General features: G+C 38.6%; 2 protein-coding genes across 4 annotated transcripts in view; one reads left to right on the forward strand and one right to left on the reverse strand.

Moving 5' to 3' along the window:
- Nucleotides 1-18,803, reverse strand: part of LOC135717164 (trichoplein keratin filament-binding protein) — a 100,133-nt gene that overhangs the window by 54,692 nt on the left and 26,638 nt on the right. The window lies entirely within an intron of this gene.
- Nucleotides 1-18,803, forward strand: part of sals (sarcomere length short) — a 47,248-nt gene that overhangs the window by 1,860 nt on the left and 26,585 nt on the right. The window lies entirely within an intron of this gene.

Genomic DNA, 18,803 nt, shown 5'->3' on the forward strand with positions numbered 1-18,803 from the left:
TAATTTCAACCCTAGTACGAAAGATTCATCACAGAACTCCAACAAAAAATCTTTAAAATACTTCAAGGGGTTTCTAAATAAAATTGCGAAAAATTTCTGCTGTTTTGAACATAGTTAAAAGAAATTTTTGAATAGATTTTCAAAGGAATCAAAGCCTCCGGATAGGCTCAAGGGAATTCTAAGGAAGGATTCCAATTAAATTCTTAGAAGGGGTTGCAAGGAAATTCTAAAAAGAATTCAACGGTTATTATTACGCGGAGTGTTTTCTGGTTTTTTTTTTCAGAATAATTTCAAGATAATTCAGAGCAGAATTCCAAGTAAATTTTTCTGAACAACGAAAAATTAAAACCCCGGATAAGAATCATTTAGTTTCGGTTTTTACAAATATTTGTTTCCAAAGTCCAGCATCTTCAATATTTTCTTTTAAGGACCATGCACTTAACATCTGAAATTGAAACGACAAAAATCAATTTTCAATATTGCTGAGTGATTAAATTTTAAAAACAATAAGACGGAAACTGAAGAAATTATGCAGCAAATAGAGCAAGAGTAAAGGATCACTCTGTTTTAATGGTTTATTACGAAATTCTGGTGTAAAAATGTGTTCATATGATATGGTTAATTTATTTTTCCCGGTTCTTTCGCCGAATTACCGGGTTTTTCCCGGTTTTCCCGGTTACTTTTTAAATTTCCGGTTTGCTGGCCACCCTGCAATCAGACAAAACTTTCAGAGCAAGTCTGGATAAAACTCCTAAATGATATTATATACGGTGTATCTCAAAATTGATCTTACACCTTAGAATTTTTTTAAACATGGTGAATAGGCATATTTTTTTAAATCGCGGCTGGTGATTGAACTGATGTATATTGATTTATTTCTATAATTTTGGTTTTTATTTGAGCAGCCTGTATGAAGTTAGATTATTTCAGTAAAACGCTCGATTTTCAACTTTTTACCTAGTGGACGAATTTTAGTGAAATTAGTGGCATATGAAGGATATTTATCACGACTAAAAATGGGCAAAATTTCAAAAAATTATGTTCATTTTATTTCAAGAAAAAGGCGTTTTCCTTAAATTGCTCGAACTTTTTGTAAACTCAACCAAATATGCCCAATACTGAGCCAATAATTGATAAATGTATGCTTAGTCCGCTGCCAAAAATTAATTTCCTGGTGCGTGTAGCCAATTTTCAGTGAAAATTTATGTTTACTTACTTTTGCTAATCCAACGTCTCTCAGAATTCAGGAAATGTATATTTAGTATGCCTTGTTTAGCTGTTTCCCATAAAATTGAACTAGCTTCCGTAGTATTGGGAAACGTGATTTTTAGGCCAAATCGGCGGGAATCGTCTGAATGTCGCCTGCGCCACTGGTTGTTAGTATTAAAAATTGGCTATGGTTGAAGTAATTATTCCACTTTAGAAAATATCAAGTTTCAGAAAAGCACTACGGATCCAGCTTGTAAAACGATATTTCAAACAAATTTTCCATTTGTGAAACTCGTAGATCCGACAATGTTCTATTTTTTTTTTTTTTTTTTTATAATTACTTTATTTGTACAGGCTCAATCGAATAAACTTTACAGAGCCGAGTTATCCTTTGCGTTATACATTATTACTGTCTTAAATTTAAAGTTAAAGGAACTGGACCGAGTACTCGCGGTTGTCTCGAGGTTAGTGGAGATTTACAATTTTTTGGATGGGAAAAGGGAAGAAGGAGGTTTGAAATGTGGTTTACGATACAACTATTTAATTAATCCTAAAGCATGAAATTATTTCTATTCATCTTGAAAACAAACATTGAAAAAAAAACCCACACGTAGAAAATACAAACTAAGCACAAGGTTAATCAAACTTACAATCTAAGGTTAATATCCTTAAAGTAAACATATATGAGTTTCATAAACTCCAGATCGCGTCTAGCCAAAATATCCCGAACTGGAACATTAGGTTGTCTACCTCGAGCCCGAAGGGAATCATAAAAATGTGATCTGACTCCACGATACTCCGCACAAGACCAAAGGATGTGATCAGCGTCCTGGTAACCTTGTCCACATTCACAGAGATTGCTGTCTCCCAACCCCACACGGAACAAGTGAGCGTTTAGACAATAGTGATTGGACATGAGACGAGACATCACGCGTATGAAGTCTCGACTCAAGTCCAACCCTTTGAACCATGCAAACTCCGACACCTTAGGGATAATTGAATGTAGCCATCGTCCCAAGCTCCCTTCACTCCATTGATGTTGCCAGCTAACGAGCGACTGCTGACGATAAATAGAGAAAAATTCACTATAGGCGATCTGTCGATCATAAATGTCGCCTTCCATAGCGCCCACCCTCGCAAGTGAATCCGCCTTCTCATTGCCCAAAATTGAGCAATGCGAAGGGACCCACGCAAAGGTGATGATGAAAGAGCGCACGGATAAAGTACTAAGCAGTTCTCGTATTTTCAAGAGAAAATACGAGAAGTGCTTTACCGGCCTAATGGAACGGATAGCCTCGACAGAACTGAGACTATCCGTAAAAATAAAGTAGTGGTCTGGAAGAAGTGAAGCAATAGTTTCCAAGGTGTAGTGAATTGCTGCCAGTTCAGCTACATACACAGAACAAGGAGCTTCAAGTTTTCGAGAGGCGCTATGAAATTCATTAAATACACCAAAACCAGCGGACTCCTCTATTAGAGATCCATCTGTGAAAAACGTTCTTGCAGAATCAACATGGCCAAACTTTGCAGCGTATAATGACGGAGCAATCATAGGACGATGATGCTCTGGAATTCCGCGGATTTCCTGCGTCATAGATAAATCAAAATTCACTGAATTGCCGAAATCGGAGAAGATTACACGATTGGGAATATTTCTTGAAGGGCTGACATCCTGTGTTAAATATAGGTAGTACAAAGTCATAAAACATGTTTGAGGATTTAGCTCCAGAAGCTTCTCAAAATTTTCGATCACCAGTGGGTTCATTACTTCGCAACGGGTGAGGAGCCTAAGAGATAACTCTGAAAAACGGACGGATAGTGGCAACATGCCCGCCAGCACTTCGAGACTCATAGTATGAGTCGAGTGCATGCATCCTAACGCGATACGAAGACAACGATACTGGATCCGTTCCAGCTTGATGATGTGCGTTTTAGCTGCCGACTGGAAGCAAAAACTACCGTACTCTAAAACCGATAAAATCGTTGTCCGGTACAACGTCAGAAGATCTTGTGGATGGGCTCCCCACCACGTTCCGGTAATTGATCGAAGGAAATTGATCCTTAGTTGGCATTTTCGTCTCAGATACTCAATGTGGGATCTCCAGGTGCATTTGGAATCGAACCAGACCCCGTGATATTTAAAAGACATGGAATGAGTGATCGGTTTACCCAAAAGTTGAAGCTTCGGTTGTGCTGGGCTATGCTTCCTAGAAAAAACGACCAACTCAGTTTTCTCCGTGGAGAATTCGATACCTAGCTGAATAGCCCAAGTAGACAAATTGTCCAAGGTATCCTGTAAGGGTCCTTGCAGGTCAACCTCTTTTGGCCCTGTGATAGACACTACGCCGTCATCTGCAAGTTGTCTCAACGTGCAATTGTCACTAAGACAGACATCAATTTCTCTAACGTAGAAATTGTACAAAAGGGGGCTTAAACATGAGCCTTGGGGGAGACCCATGTAGCTAAATCGAAAAGCTGTAGAGTTTCCATGAGAAAAGCTCATATGTTTTTCTGACAGCAAATTGTACAAAAAATTATTCATTAATGGAGACAATCCACAAGCGTGGAGTTTCTCTGAAAGAACTTCAACGGATACTGAATCAAAAGCCCCCTTGATATCCAAGAACACAGAAGCCATTTGCTCTTTCTTAGCAAAAGCTAACTGAATTTCCGAGGAAAGCAACGCGAGACAGTCGTTCGTTCCCTTACCCCTACGGAAACCAAATTGAGTATCTGAAAGAAGGTGGTTCGTCTCAACCCATTTGTCGAGGCGAAAAAGGATCATTTTCTCCATCAATTTCCGAATACACGACAGCATCGCGATGGGCCGATACGAATTGTGATCCGACGCGGGTTTATCAGGCTTTTTAATGGCTATCACCCTCACTCGTCTCCAATCGTCGGGAACAATATTGAGCTCCAAGAACTGATTGTACAAGTTCAACATGCGCCTCTTAGCGACGTCTGGGAGGTTTTTCAGCAAGTTGAACTTGATTCTATCAGATCCCGGGGCAGAATTGCCACACGAAAGAAGAGCGAGTGAAAGTTCCACCATTGAAAAAGGCTGACTGATGTCGTCTACCGAATTCGCGGTTTCGCGAGGAATCAACTGCGACGGCACGGAATCCGGACACACTTTTCGCGCGAATTTAAGAATCCATTGATCCGAGCATTCCTCGCTTTCGTTGTTAGTAGACCGGTTACGCATTCTTCGCGCCGTACTCCAAAGCGTATTCATAGACGTTTCGCGCGACAATCCGTCTACAAACTGCCGCCAGTAACCCCGTTTTTTGGCCTTGATGAGCCTCTTGAGTTCGCGTTCAAGAGATGTGTATGCGTTGAAATGCTCGCGTGTTCCGCGTTTCCGAAAAAGTTTAAACGCGTCGGACTTTTTACGGTAAACCTCCGTGCATTGTTGATCCCACCAGAGCGATGGTGTTTTCTTACGAATAGACGATCGCGGCACCGGTCGTGTTTGAGCTTGAAGTGCGCTGTCGACGATGAGATTAGAGAGGAAATTATATTCCTCCAACGGCGGAAGCTCTTCCACTGACGATGCTGTATCGTCTATCGCGGATTGGAACTTAGTCCAATCGATGTTGCGGGTTAGATCATACGCGACGTTAACGGATTCTGACGAGTTGAACCCACTGGCAATCGAAATTTTGATCGGCAGATGATCACTACCGTGCGGATCCTGGATTACATGCCAAGTGCAATCCAACGATAGTGAATTGGAGCAAAAGGTGAGGTCTAATCTGCTACCATTCGAGGATGGACCAGCCAAACGTGTTACTTCTCCATTGTTAAGGATTGTCATGTTGAAGTTGTCGCAGAGATCATAAATCAAAGTAGAACGGTTATCATCGTACAGCTCCCCCCAGCCTGTACCGTGGGAGTTAAAATCTCCCATGATCAACCATGGAGCGGGAAGTACCGCACATATGTCGAAAAGTTGTTTGCGATTAACAGAGACTCTAGGAGCAATATATACAGAAGCAATACAAAGGCTCTTACCTTTAATGGTAGCCTGACATGCGACAACTTCAATACCGGGGAATTCGGGAAGATTCACTCTATAGAAGGAATGGCACTTTTTGATCCCCAAAAGTACCCCTCCTCCACGTGAATCCTCACGATCCAATCGAATAATGTTAAAATCAAAAAAAGGGAGATCAATTTCTGAAGAGAGCCATGTTTCACAGAGGGCAAATGCATCGCAATTATTGTTATGGACTAAATACTTGAACGAATCTAATTTCGGAATAAGACTTCGACAATTCCACTGTAGAACAGTGATCAAATCCCCGACCTCGTTTGGAAAATTATCCATCGAAGGAGATGATAGCTGCAAGAAGGGGCCATTTTGAAGTCAATTGCTTCAAGAAGGATTTCACAGTCGGAAGCAATGTGAGGACAATGCTTTTCAGAGGATCAGAAATGTTGAGGTATTTGAGAATACCGTCCACAATGTCATCAAATGAGAACAGCCCAGATGAAGAAGGGGTTTCTGTTCTTAAAATTGGGGCATCAGGGGTTTTGGATGTCCCCGGAAGAGGTGGAAAATCCTGGGTATAATCAGTTCTGCGGAATCCAGGAGGAGTAGAAGTCTCCTTTTTTCCACCACTCCTTGATTTGGGCAAGCTGATTTGGGGTTCTTGATCTGCAACTTTCCGCGAACGGATGCGTTTTCGTTTCCGGGCAGAACCTTCCGGAAAACTGAAAGAAACTCCCTCCTCAGCCAAGTCAGAGCCAGACTCGTCATCTGACAAAAGAGCGAAGGGATTTGTTTCGTTGGTCGATGGCTTGGCTGTCTTAAGCATTTCTGCAAAAGACCGCCTGGAACGTTCCTTAAGGGAGCGTTTCATTTTGTCCCCGAGCTGTTTGTACGCCGGGCACGACGAGAGAGCATGAGGAGGAGTTCCATTGCAGTACACGCATTTTGGTGCAGTAGCTGCGCAGGCGCCATCCTCATGCTTCTCCCCGCATGTGGAGCAGCGTGCCTTGTTGCCGCAGTGGGAGGCCGTATGTCCCAACCGCTTACAATTCTGGCAGTTCATGACCCGAGGTACAAACAACCGCACAGGAAGACGAAGTTTTCCCAGCTCGATGTATTGAGGAAGGGCAGATCCAGAAAAGGTCACCCGAAACGAGTCTGGGGTAAAACTCTTTTTACCCTCGCTGAGCAATACTGACTTCATTCTATGAACGGCCAGTATCTTTACCGGAGGAAGCAAGGGGTTCTTGAATCGGCCAACCGCTTGCTTCTCCAGTATCTCGGGGTTCAGGCTCGCCTCAGTGACCACGCCTTCGATCTCCACATCAGAAGCTGGAATGTACACCCTATATTCCAGTGTGAAAAACTGGGAAACAGCAATTTCATTGGCCTGTTTCAGGTTAGCGACGGTCACACGAAGTTTGTTGTGCCTAACCTTCGTTATTTCGGTCACGGCAGAGAATCGCTTTGTCAGATCATCAGATATCTGAACAACATTCAAGGGTTTGTTTTTGGGCTGAAAATAGACAACCCATGGGCCAGTCGAGTCATTCGGATAGGCCCGCAATCTGGTGCTTTTCTCATCCTGCCCATTGACAGACTGAGACGACGAACCAGGGATGACATCATCATTATTCTGAGATGAATGGTCATCCATGTCGTCTTCTGACAAAACATCCATTTTGTTCAACTAGTGGGAGCGCAAAACGCTCTCCCACTGAACGCACAGACACAATACACAGAAAACACTACAAACACAGAAATACAAAATGAAAATTTAACTAATGGAGGAGGAAAAGAAACAAAAAAAAAACAAAAACTTATCTGATAATTCTATACTTCTACCACCGAGCGTTATATGTGTAGGCGTTTACACAGATGGCTGGAAGAGACGCGCTGCGTGGATGACCTTCGTTGTGGTGCACTTGATCGAGGCTCGGTACTCAGCGCACACAGGCGCACGATGATTGATGAACGATGTAGATGTAGAAACGGGTGCTCACACTCGATGATGATGATACGTGAGCGCGTATGCGTGACCACGCAACGATGATGCCCAAATTGGTTTGCGAATTACCAATAGCACGGATTAATCGTTCCGAAAATGACACTTTCTACTACAAAAAAAACTCACTTTTCGATCAATTTACCGGGAACTATGCCAGGAGTCAGTTAGTGAGAAAAAACTGATAATTTATATCAAGCGAATACCGAGAAAACTTCCAAAACAACGGAGCGCGAAACAAGTGGACCGTACTTCTTGCTAGGACGCAGTGGGATGACAATGTTCTATGTTACTACGGTTAATGAACTAGTACGTCAAGCATTTTTTTAGTTATATTCATATGCCGTAAAACTGAATCCATGTAACGCGTAACTCAAACGTAAAATAATTTTCAACAGAATAAACAGTCATTTCTAGTGCCAGTTGCTATTTTCATCAATCTCTGAAATCATAAATTCATAATAACGTTTGCTGTTCTCTTTCACGATTATTCACTGTTTTGAAAGTTTTGAGATGTCTAATGCCTTTCCCATGTTTCTTCGATTTCGTATGCTTCGAAGTTTGAACAGAACTTGTATCTAAATTGAAAGAATTTGTTGACCATGCAAATCAAAGTTTGCCACACGGAGAAACCGTAAACTAAAACAGAAACCAGGGTTGGCATGCTCATTACCTTACACCAATTACTCTTTTGTTAAAAACATTTTACTCCATTGATGAAACTTGGTTTTACTTTAAGCAATTGATAGTTCCGTTTAGAGTACGGCAGTGTGAAAATCGTATCGTATAAAAATTACCACTTTAGTCTGTTATTTGAAATTAGCATCTTCAACTATGTAAATCATTGACTTCACACAGAAGTAATAATAAACAATAGTCAAAGTACATAACTCTGGATGGGAGCATACCATCAATTACTGTCATTGGTCGAAAGGTACAGTAGCAGCACCTACCCCACCCGTGTCCCCTCGAGATCGTCAAGTCAACGATGACAGGAGCACATACCGTGGTAGGGGTAACAATAGCTGCAATTTCCAAACCTGCGACTGGATGTCTTCCTTCAAATAAGAACTGAAGTGCGGTAAAAATCGGTAGAACTTTTTCAAACACACCGTTGGTACTTGAGCGGTCGGCGCTCATCTCTTTTTGCCAGTGGTGGCGTGGGGAACACCCCTCACCATCCCTCTCCAAAGGGGGAGTTTGGTAAAGAGAGATGATAAAACCGATTTGTACCTTCCTAAAAAGTTGTCCTAGCTCGCTACCTACTCTCTATACGCAATTTTCACATCTAAACGGAACTATCAATTCTATGCTTTCTCCTCCTCATCTATCGTATAAAAATTACCACTTTAGTCTGTTATTTGAAATTAGCATCTTCAACTATGTAAATCGTTGACTTCACGCAGAAATAATAATAAACAATAGTCAAAGTTTAAGCAATTGATAGAAACCCTCAAATGAATGCTCGTATTAGATATATTTCATTTTTAATTTTGTACTGAACAAATATCTTCAGATAATTTTCAGACACCCTGTATGTGCGCCTAGAAATTGATCTTGCCAATACGAAAATATTGTTTTTGAAAAAAAGTTACTCGTTCGAAACAGTTTGTATAAGAACTACAATTACATGGCATGCATTAATTTCATAATTTTTTCTAATTCTACACTTATATCAGAAAATTTCTCCGCAAATAGAAGCGCCTGGATGGTAAAGGGGTTAATTATAACTTACAAGTTTCCAATGCCACAGACTTTCCATGACCGTGATCGTTTTCTGCTAGCGCTTGAAAATGGCGTGGGATCATGCAGATGTAAAAACAACTGCTTTAGTCAGCCTGTGGCGGCATAATTTAGAGGACAATGTGACAGGGAAATATTATTGCTTGCCTGACGCAAACGAATTGCTACTTTTTTTTTACATTGAAGGTCAGTGAAAGCAGAATCCGTTTGTCACTGACTTTGAAGTTTATAGTTTTCACGCTAGGGTGAATTATTTTCACGATACTTCATTTCCTTCAAGCAAAGCAATACACCAGGTTTTGATGGGAAACTTTTCTATTGGCCTAGAGCCCCGTCGTGGTACTTAACTCTCCAACCAAATTACGATCCATTTCGAAGCAAGCGAACGATCGCTGTATGCACGGGACGCATTCTACCATGAATGCCAAAATTAAATCGTGATCAATTTAACAAAAATTGACGTCCCTTGTATATCTTGTAAAAGGCGGGTGAAAATAGTGCTACAATCCAGTCGTCATCGTCATCGTCGTCGCTGTCACCGTTGCTACAGACGATTTTGCCACTATAGATAGAAAAAGAATCGTGTGCCTGCTGGAAGATCGGACATTAGCGAGCGTGGAAAACACATTTGTAAACAAACAACGGCGAAAAGCGTTCCGAAGGATATGAATCCATAAAATTTATAATCACATTATTATTTTTGCCGAGGTCTGGTTCGAAAATTGTGAACAGATTTTTCTTGGTCGTGCACCGTGCAAGCCACGGACGATCAACGACCGGCGATGTGACGACATTTGAATGGCGTTTGAGAGTTAGGTTGACACAGCAGGGCAAGAGACATTTCGGAAAATATTTTAACCTTCTAATGCCCGAGTTATGATTTCCTTTTTTTGTCTTAGTTGTTACGCCCCAACTCAAACAGTATGCTTGTTCGCAACTTTCTTAGGTGGTAGCTTTCAACCTGTAATAATCTAGGGTAATTGATTCTGGTTGGACCTATCCAAAAACTGATGATGGTTGGACCTATTTTTTCAATCGCTAGTTTAGTCAATCTTCGCTAATTTTTTATTTTCAAAGATCACTTTACTATCATAAAAAAACTCTTTTTCTTCAATTTGCATGGGTGATTGAAAAAACTTCAAAACAATTGAGTTTCAATGTGTTTTCAAAACAGTTCACTTTCCACGCATTAGCTCGTCATCATGCCTTACTTTCAAACATACAAAAAAGGAATATTTTTTACATTTATTTTTATTTTCATGCAGTAAAATACTGCTTTAAGGTGTAAACAACACGTTAGTACGCCATTTATCCATTGGTTTCACTAAAATGTTTGAATAATTGACGAAATTCGAATAGATAAATATGATCATGGTTGGACCTACGCATGATGATGGTTGGACCTATGTGTTTCCTAAGACGGCCGCTAGGTGCGCTTCGGTTTGTCTACATCCTTCATGCGCAGCTGATTTGAAATTCGATTTCGTTTTGGCCGAGTGATCAGTTTCTGTTAAAAAAAATGGCTAAAGAAAAGAGTTATACGGTCGAAAATCTTCAAGAGGCTGTTCTTTAAGTAAGAAATAAATCACTTACCGCGTATCAGGCACAGAAAAGGTACAATATTCCGAAAACGACACTTCACGCAAAAATTAAGGGAAGCCACGGCAAGAAATATGGAAGGGAAATAGTGTTGAGTGTTGATGTGGAGAACCAGTTAGTAGATTGGGTTTGTATGAGCGCTGCTTCTGACAGTCCCAAGACGACCAATAAGATCTTGGAAGCTGCTAAAGACCTTGCATCACTAGTTGGGCGTAAATTTAAAGGAGGAACTTCATCGTCAGGTTGGCTGAAAGGGTAACCACCGATTTCCGAACTACCACGAAAGCGCCGAAAGAATCTGTTAATATAAATTTACATTAAGCACTTCTCATACACCTTCTATGTGTGAAGTAACTTGAAATACTAAACTAAACTAAAAATTGCTAACTGAAACTTATTTCCGAAAAAGAAACTCATAGGAGAAAAAAAACTATAAAACCGGAATTAAGTTCTGATATTCTGTCATTTTAAGCCCTTAAATTCCCCGGGGGCACCCAGAACATGCCTCGAAGTAGCCAAATGTGGCCCAAGGTACTCAATTTTGTTATTGATCTTGTTATCGAATTTGGAAGTAATGTGAAGTGTCGCATGATAGGTTTTATTCCTTCCATGTCAAAAATAGGTCCATGTTCCATATAACCTGGAATTTGTTCCGGGCATATCTCCGGAAATATTCGATAGTTTTCAATGGGACCACAATACCTATAGTTTGACGTTAAAAATTTTCCAAATCGAGTCAATGATTTCCGAGAAAATGAGCCATGATGAACGAAGTTAAACTCAAATTTCTTGATTTTTTTTATATAGCAAATTCATAAAAACTGTATAAAAAGGGTTTTTCATGATACCAATAAGCTCTAAACAAAGTTTTTGAACAAATATGGGCTAAACTAGCATTTGCAAAAATAGGTCCAACCATCATCATTTTTTAGGTCCAACCAAGATCATAATTCTTTGCTGAATAAAAACGTTTTATAAAATCATTTGTTCATAATATTTAACTTTTTATGTTATTATTAGAAACAAGAAAGGTAGATCTTTCTCCTAATCACGCATTTTTCATAATTATATGTTGAATTCATAAAAAAAAATACGACATGAATGTTGACGTCGTGCGAAACCGGCCTAAATAGTTTTTGCGGTGTAGCACTGGTGTAGTGTAAGCAGGAATAAGCGCGAGTCTTTGACAGCTCAACATCATTTGTTTGTAAACAAAGGTGCATCCTATATCTACACCCTAAAATATTTCGGTGTACGGCAGTGTAGCACCGCTGTAGCTACACCGCAAATACGAAAACGACATAACTTGAACACGTTCCTGCACGGGATGAGAATAGGAAGGATTGTTCGTGTTCAGAACAGCCAGAGAAGGGGAGTGTTTAGAGCAGCCAGGGTCACACTTAAACGGGAGGTCAAGCTGAGCAAGACAAACTGCTTTAAGGAGCTATGCCGTGACATCGATGCCAACCCCTTGGCATACTGAATTGTGATGGCGAAAGTCTGAGGTTCAATCCTCTTACATGTGCCCAGCCAGTGTTGGAAAAATATCAAAAAATCAAATCTCACCTATTCCCAAGATCACGCTTGATTTTCGTAGATAAAAATCAACAAGCAAACATCTGCGGTTGATTTTGCAAGCTGTGATATCGCAGCTCGGAATATCAAGCTAACAAAACTCACCAACTGCAAACTGCAAAGATTGAGTTTAATGATTTTTGCTTTGCACCCGAATGCAACCGAATCTTCCATAATGGCTTTCAGCAGTCATTTCGGTGAAGATAAAAGAAAACGATGTGGAACGGAATCATTTTTGTGTCGAGTCAGCTCTCAGCTTGATTTTTGCGCGTTGTGAATAGTCTCGCGATATCAAAGGAGCTTGTAAAATCAATATCCAGCATGATGTTTTGTTCCAATATCACGCGTGATATTGAGAGCGTATGAGAACGGAAAAATATTATTTGATTGATGATTTTGCCAACACTTGTTCCCACACAAGCTGAAAGTCACACACTATGTTTAAAGGCGACTTTTATAAAAATGTGCCATTAGTTTTATTCCGTACGATCATAGTTTGGGACCTGTAGTTTCATAATTTGTGTGGTTTAAATTATTTCATAGGTGAAATTTGATTTTTATTATGTTTGGATTTTCGCTCAGGGGGATGCTCGGTTAGGATGGTCCAAAATAACACTTTATCATGAATCCCACCATACGGTAGCTAAGGGTGTTACAAAAAAACGTTTGTTTGACGGAAACTCTGAACGAGATTTAAATGTAGCACAGATAAGATTTTTTTTTTAAAAGGCCGATTTTCATAGCCATTTCTGAATTTCTTGGGGTTAAACAATAAAAGAGAAACTAGTCATGTGCTGTTTTGGTGGTATATATAGATACCTGCAGATGAAGTAAGCAGAATAATTTTAATCAAGCCTATATTTTTAAGTTTTTCAACATGTTCTCAACGTTTGAGGTTTTAACCATACTATTTCTTTGCATGGTTATTAATGAAAATATTGAAATATAACGAAGAACATTCTATTCACCATTTCATCATGTTTTAACCAATTTTGATTTCATTTTCCAAATAACTCTTAAACGACAGGCTGTGGAACTTTGGTGTCCTCATTAGAGTTGCTCATTTTTTCAATATTCGAAGATGCCAAGTTTCTAAAATATCAGAGTAAAAAGTTAGATCTGTTTACTCCAATCAATAGTTTTATTTATAACGATAAACTTCTTCGAAGGTTCCAACCCTAGGAAATGTTTCGTTCAAGAGATATTGTATGTGTCGTCTAATTTGAATTTCTGACCCACTGTGCAGTGGCCACAAGGCTATGAATTTGAACTATTTCAATTAGGTTGTTTAGGAGTATTGAGGTAAACATATATATATATTCGTATAGTCATTAATGAAACCGAAATCCAAAATTTCATCAACTTTGGTGCACTGAATCTATTTTAAATAAACACGATTACATTTTGAAAATCACCATCACCCCTCGGTGGAACTTTTTTGGAATGGAACTTATTTTTTTTTCAAAATAGCGTCTTTGACATATTTTAATAAATTGTAGTGCGAAAACGTCACTTCTGATCGAAATGACGTCTGAGACAAAGTTGTAGAGAAAATCAAGTCTTTCCAGGAAAAATATACGCGGTATTTTTTTATATAGTAGGGGAAACAGTCCTATTGTTGCGGTATGTTTGTAGCGATAGAAGCCTATTGCTGTGTATGGAGGTCTCCATAAACAACAATAGGCTCCTAACGCTTCTAACGTATCGCAAAAGTAGGACTGTTTCCCCTACTTTTGAATACAAATTTCTAAAAAAAAAGTGAAAAAACTTAAATATCTTAAAATGTACTATAGTTCAATCTTGAAATAAATCTCATGAAAAATGTAAACATTTGAAATATTGACATCCCTGGACACAGCAGCAACTTTTGGTCAATTTTTGAACTTTTTGTTAGTACGTTTTTATGCAGTTTTTGCACAGAAAACGATTTAAAATGTCTCAGATGTTGTTTTGTTAAAGAATCTTAAACACTTAAAACATTTGCAAATCTTTGCATATTGCAACTGATTCGTGCATAAATATTTAATAAGCACCATTTGCGTTCAGTGTTCACTCGGCTGTCAACAGAAGCAGGCCACTCTCGATGTGTGTTATGCGATCGTCTTTTTTTTTAACTCTTTATTTGTTCCAAATTCAAAATAAATTACATTTCATTTTAACCTAGGTGGTTCAGTTACAACAGTAACTTACCAGCCTTAATTGTTATGATATATATCTAAGTGTTTTTACATTGTTCCTGCCTTGGCAACTCAGTTGAAATCTTAAAACTAAAACTAAATATTATCTAATTATAAAGGGAATCAATCGTTGCAATTGAGGATTGCAACGATTTTGCCTGAAATTATTAATTATTTTGTTGGACATTAAATTTGTTCTAAAGTCTCAACCAGGGGTTGAAACAGTTGACGTTTTTTACTACACTCGCTCTGTTGTCGTGCGCGACAGCTTGTTTGTATTCGAACACTCATGCTCTACCGTCGTCTCTCTCATACAACACGAGCGGTAGAATAACATTCGAGCTAAAGGAAAATTATCAAAATAGCTATCATATGACATGTGTGATTTCGTTGTAATTCCTCAATTTGGTGTAAATCAAACCATTTCTGATCAGAAATATTATTACTAGGACATCATTGCTTGCTATTTTCAGAATTCACACAAGCACACCATCAGCAGCTCTTATTATGAGAAAAACTAAAATACATACATTCGTGACGGTCTTCGGCGACGGTGTCGTATGACAGAGCCTGTCATACGACATTTTAGTTTGGTACTGTACTATGATAGCTTGTTTTGCAAGTGTCGGAGGCAAAGGCAGTCAATTATCACAGAAAATGTGTCGACTACCGTGACCGCTTACAAGACTGGTCTCAACATTCAAAATTCTATGTACCTCGGTAGTACTGTACCAGGGAGGCAACTTCAAAATCATCCTCAGAACATTGTTCTGAATACTTTGGAGTGCTTTTTTCTGGTAGTGCAACAACTAGACCATATTGGCACAGCATAAAGAATAGCCGACCTAAAAACATGTTTAAATATTAGACATTTATTCGTCAGGCAAAGTTTGGCTTTGTTAATAAGAAGATACAAACATTTTATATTTTTGTTACATTTGGCTTGAATGCCCTCAATGTGATCTTTAAAAGTTAATTTTTGGTCAAGTACTAATCCAAGATATTTCACCTGGTTTGACCAGGAAATTGGAATAACGCGATCGTCTGTTTACTCGGTTGCAACCATTGTGTGATCCTCCTCATTGTTCTTTATTAGCAGTTCATTCGGTCGATGCGTCGTCGACTTTGCAAAGCAACCGTTTAGTGATGAGTGTGTGAGTGCTGACCACGTTTTGCGTCTATTGGAAGCACTCTGCCTCCGTTGGCGATACTGTCATACAATGAAACCGCTGGAAGCGGCTCCAGTTCTGATGGAGGAGGCTTTTTGGATAGTGGAAGATAAAATGTTTATTGTGTTGTACTTTTTTGACTATAGATTTAGGATGTTTTGTATAGTGAACAAGAATCCTCGGCTCTGTAAAGTTAATTCGGTTGAGCCTTATCAAATAAATTAATTGTAAAAAAAGCTCCATTTGCATGTTTGTAGGAGCGTGACAAAACATAGTGTGAGTAAGGGACTTTTCCCGGACGACCTAGCCACCTACACCATACGGCAGAGGGAGAAAAATATCTATATTGGAAAATTAGGCGTTGGAAATATACTGGAAAAATAGGCGTGAGTCAAAATGGGGGAATTCAAGCACGATCTTGGTTTATTGGTCATAGTGAACAATTATGCCAGGTTTCATCGAATTCGTTAGTAAAGTTTGAACGATTCGTCAGTTAGCATGGAAATGCTCATTGTTAGTAGTATTGTTAAGTTGAGACGGTGTACCTTCTAAAAAATGTTTTACTTAATTTTTTATTTATTTTTATATGAAAATGTACCCTACTATGACCCTAACCTGGATCTAATAAGCAGCAAAGCAGCCCACCCATTATTAGCGAACAACGATCAGAAAATGGTTTACCGCTCTTTGCAAGCAAAATTGGAAGGTGTATAACACATTCCTTACAACCTCGTATTGTAACTTATAAATACAAAATATCATTATAACATCTAATGATTTCATAATTACATACATCAAAATATGGGAAAATATCAAAAAATCAAATCTCACCAATGCCCAAAATCACGCTTGATTTTCAACAAAAATCAACAAGTAAACAACTGCGGTTGATTTTTCAAGATGTGATATCGCAGCTCAGAATATCAAGCTAACAAAACTCACTAGCTGCAAATCTTAACAAACTGTGGTGGTTTCATGATTTTTGCTTACACTCTTCCATAACGGCTGGCAACAGTCACTTCGTGTCTGCAATTGGTGAAGAGTAAAAAGAGACAGCAGACTATACTTTCTCTTTCTAAGAAAACGATGTGCAACGGAATCATTTTTGTGTCGAGTCAACTTTCAGCTCGTTTTTTGCACGTTGTGAATAGTCTCACAATATCAAAGGAGCATGTAAAATCAATATCAAGCATGATGTTTTGTTCCAATATCATGCGTGATATTGAGAGCGTATGAGAGCGGAAAAATATCATTTGATTGATGATTTTGTTAACATTGATGTCATAACACATAACATGAAAAATAAATGGAATTAATCCTGATCTTAACAAATAATTGCCATGCAGACGAAATTCCACTGCCCACATACGTACTAAAGATTTATTTGCTTAATAGGTCGAGTTGAGGGGCTAGGCCTAGTTTACATCCCGTAATCCTATGTCGTGGATGTGTGGATGTGTTTTAGCGAAACTGATATTTTTTAAATTAATGTTATTCTGAGCGCGGCGCACAATGCATCCGAGTAGCTCCACGCCAATTTACGTATCCTTCGAATTCCATGAAACTTTGCATAATTGTTCACAATGAACCAAGTTTGTGCTGTCAGCCATTTTTAATTCACGCCTAATTAAAAAAAAAGAAATGGCGCGTTCGATATTTTTCAATAAACCATAGCACGAGAACGATTCATCTAATCGAAATGACGTCCAGGGTTGTTACAGACATTCCTATTTTGAATCCACAACTCAGGCCCTTTGGAGTGAGAGGCAGTCAGGCTTACCACTATACCACCGGCGCCGCTAAGTTTGAAATTTTGATAAGCTTTCAAATAAACATAAGTTTACAAATTTAAAAAATGTACTTTTTTGTAAATGAAGTTTTTTTGACGAAAATTTGTGATTTTTTTTCAGTGTGTATTTTTTTCCGAAAAGGCAATACAGTTTTCTATAACATTGCTCAGACGTGATTTCGAATACATGTGCTACACACTTAGTTTCTTCTACCGAGCTCGACTGTGTAAATCTCGGCAAAAAAAGTTTTACTGGGATTCCAGCAAACATTTCATTTGTTTGCTGAGATTCAGCTAAGCATTATCCGATACTCAGCAATCAAATGTCACTTTTGCTGAGATCTCAGTGAAACTTCTTTTGCCGAGATTTGCACAGCCAAGCTCGGTAGAAAAAACTAAGTGTGTATGATTTATTGCAAAATATCGCATACGCCATTTTTATAAATTGGGCTTTTGTCGAAATGGCCGAATTCCAGCACAAACTTCGTTCATTGCCTCTAGCGAAAAATTATGCGATGTTTTATAGAATTCTGAGAGTCAAAATGTAAAATTTGTTTATTATTTCGCTATTTGGCCTGGACATGCTCATCCGGATGTGATACTTTCCGGCCAAGTAACAGCTAAATCTATTATAAATCATAGTTTAAGAACGCCAAAATGGTCTTAAAAACTTCAAGAATTAATTAAAAATGCAACACAATTTTGTCATCTTTCGCCAAACGCACATTAAAGATGAAAAGGAAAAATGGTACTAAAAACTTTAAAAAACTGGTCTAAGAAAATCAAAACAACTGCAAACATCAAAACAACTTGAAAGTAGCCAAAAAAGTCAAAAATGGCATTAAAACAGCAAACGGTTAAAGAAGAAAGACCGAAAACACCGGAATTTTCATAAACGCCAAAATGGTTATTCTAAACATTGAGGAAATCTGAATGCATGGGCAAAAGATAATCGTCTACATTGAGCAATACAATGCAAATTTTGCTAGGGCCACAAGCAATTTGAAACAAACTTATTTCCTATGTACATACGACAATTATTATACATTATTAATTGCATTATTTTCATTTTCGTTTTGCATCTTAACAAAAAATTAAAATATGATAGGGCGTCGAGATGTAAATTAATAAAATTTATATGCTACATTATGAAAACGCTTGCTTTCAAATAAGCAGAAATAGAACTAATCTACTTTCATATATTATGCTAGAAGATGGTTTTCCCTCTTCTTTTTTTTTTAATTCGTTTATTTTCTGCCCGTCTCTGTTTCGCAATCAAATGCCAATCACCGATGACAGGAATTTAACAACACACCTGAATCCTAAATATCGAACCCATCAATAACTTTACTTCCCTTCCGAAGGAAGACATGGTGAGAGTTTTTTACACGCCAAATGACGAAGCGTAAAAACTCGTCCTTCTCCGATTTGCATGAAACTTTGTATAATTGTTTGTTATGGGTAATGATTCACATTTTTGCTAAAATTCGGCCATTTTGGATTTTGTAAAATTTTAAAAATAGCATCTTTGAAATTTTTC

Source organism: Ochlerotatus camptorhynchus, unplaced genomic scaffold (assembly GCF_037179485.1).
Source record: "Ochlerotatus camptorhynchus isolate MF236.1 unplaced genomic scaffold, CSIRO-AGI_Acam_v1.1 ptg000051l, whole genome shotgun sequence".
Classification (NCBI taxonomy): Eukaryota; Metazoa; Arthropoda; class Insecta; order Diptera; family Culicidae; genus Ochlerotatus; species Ochlerotatus camptorhynchus.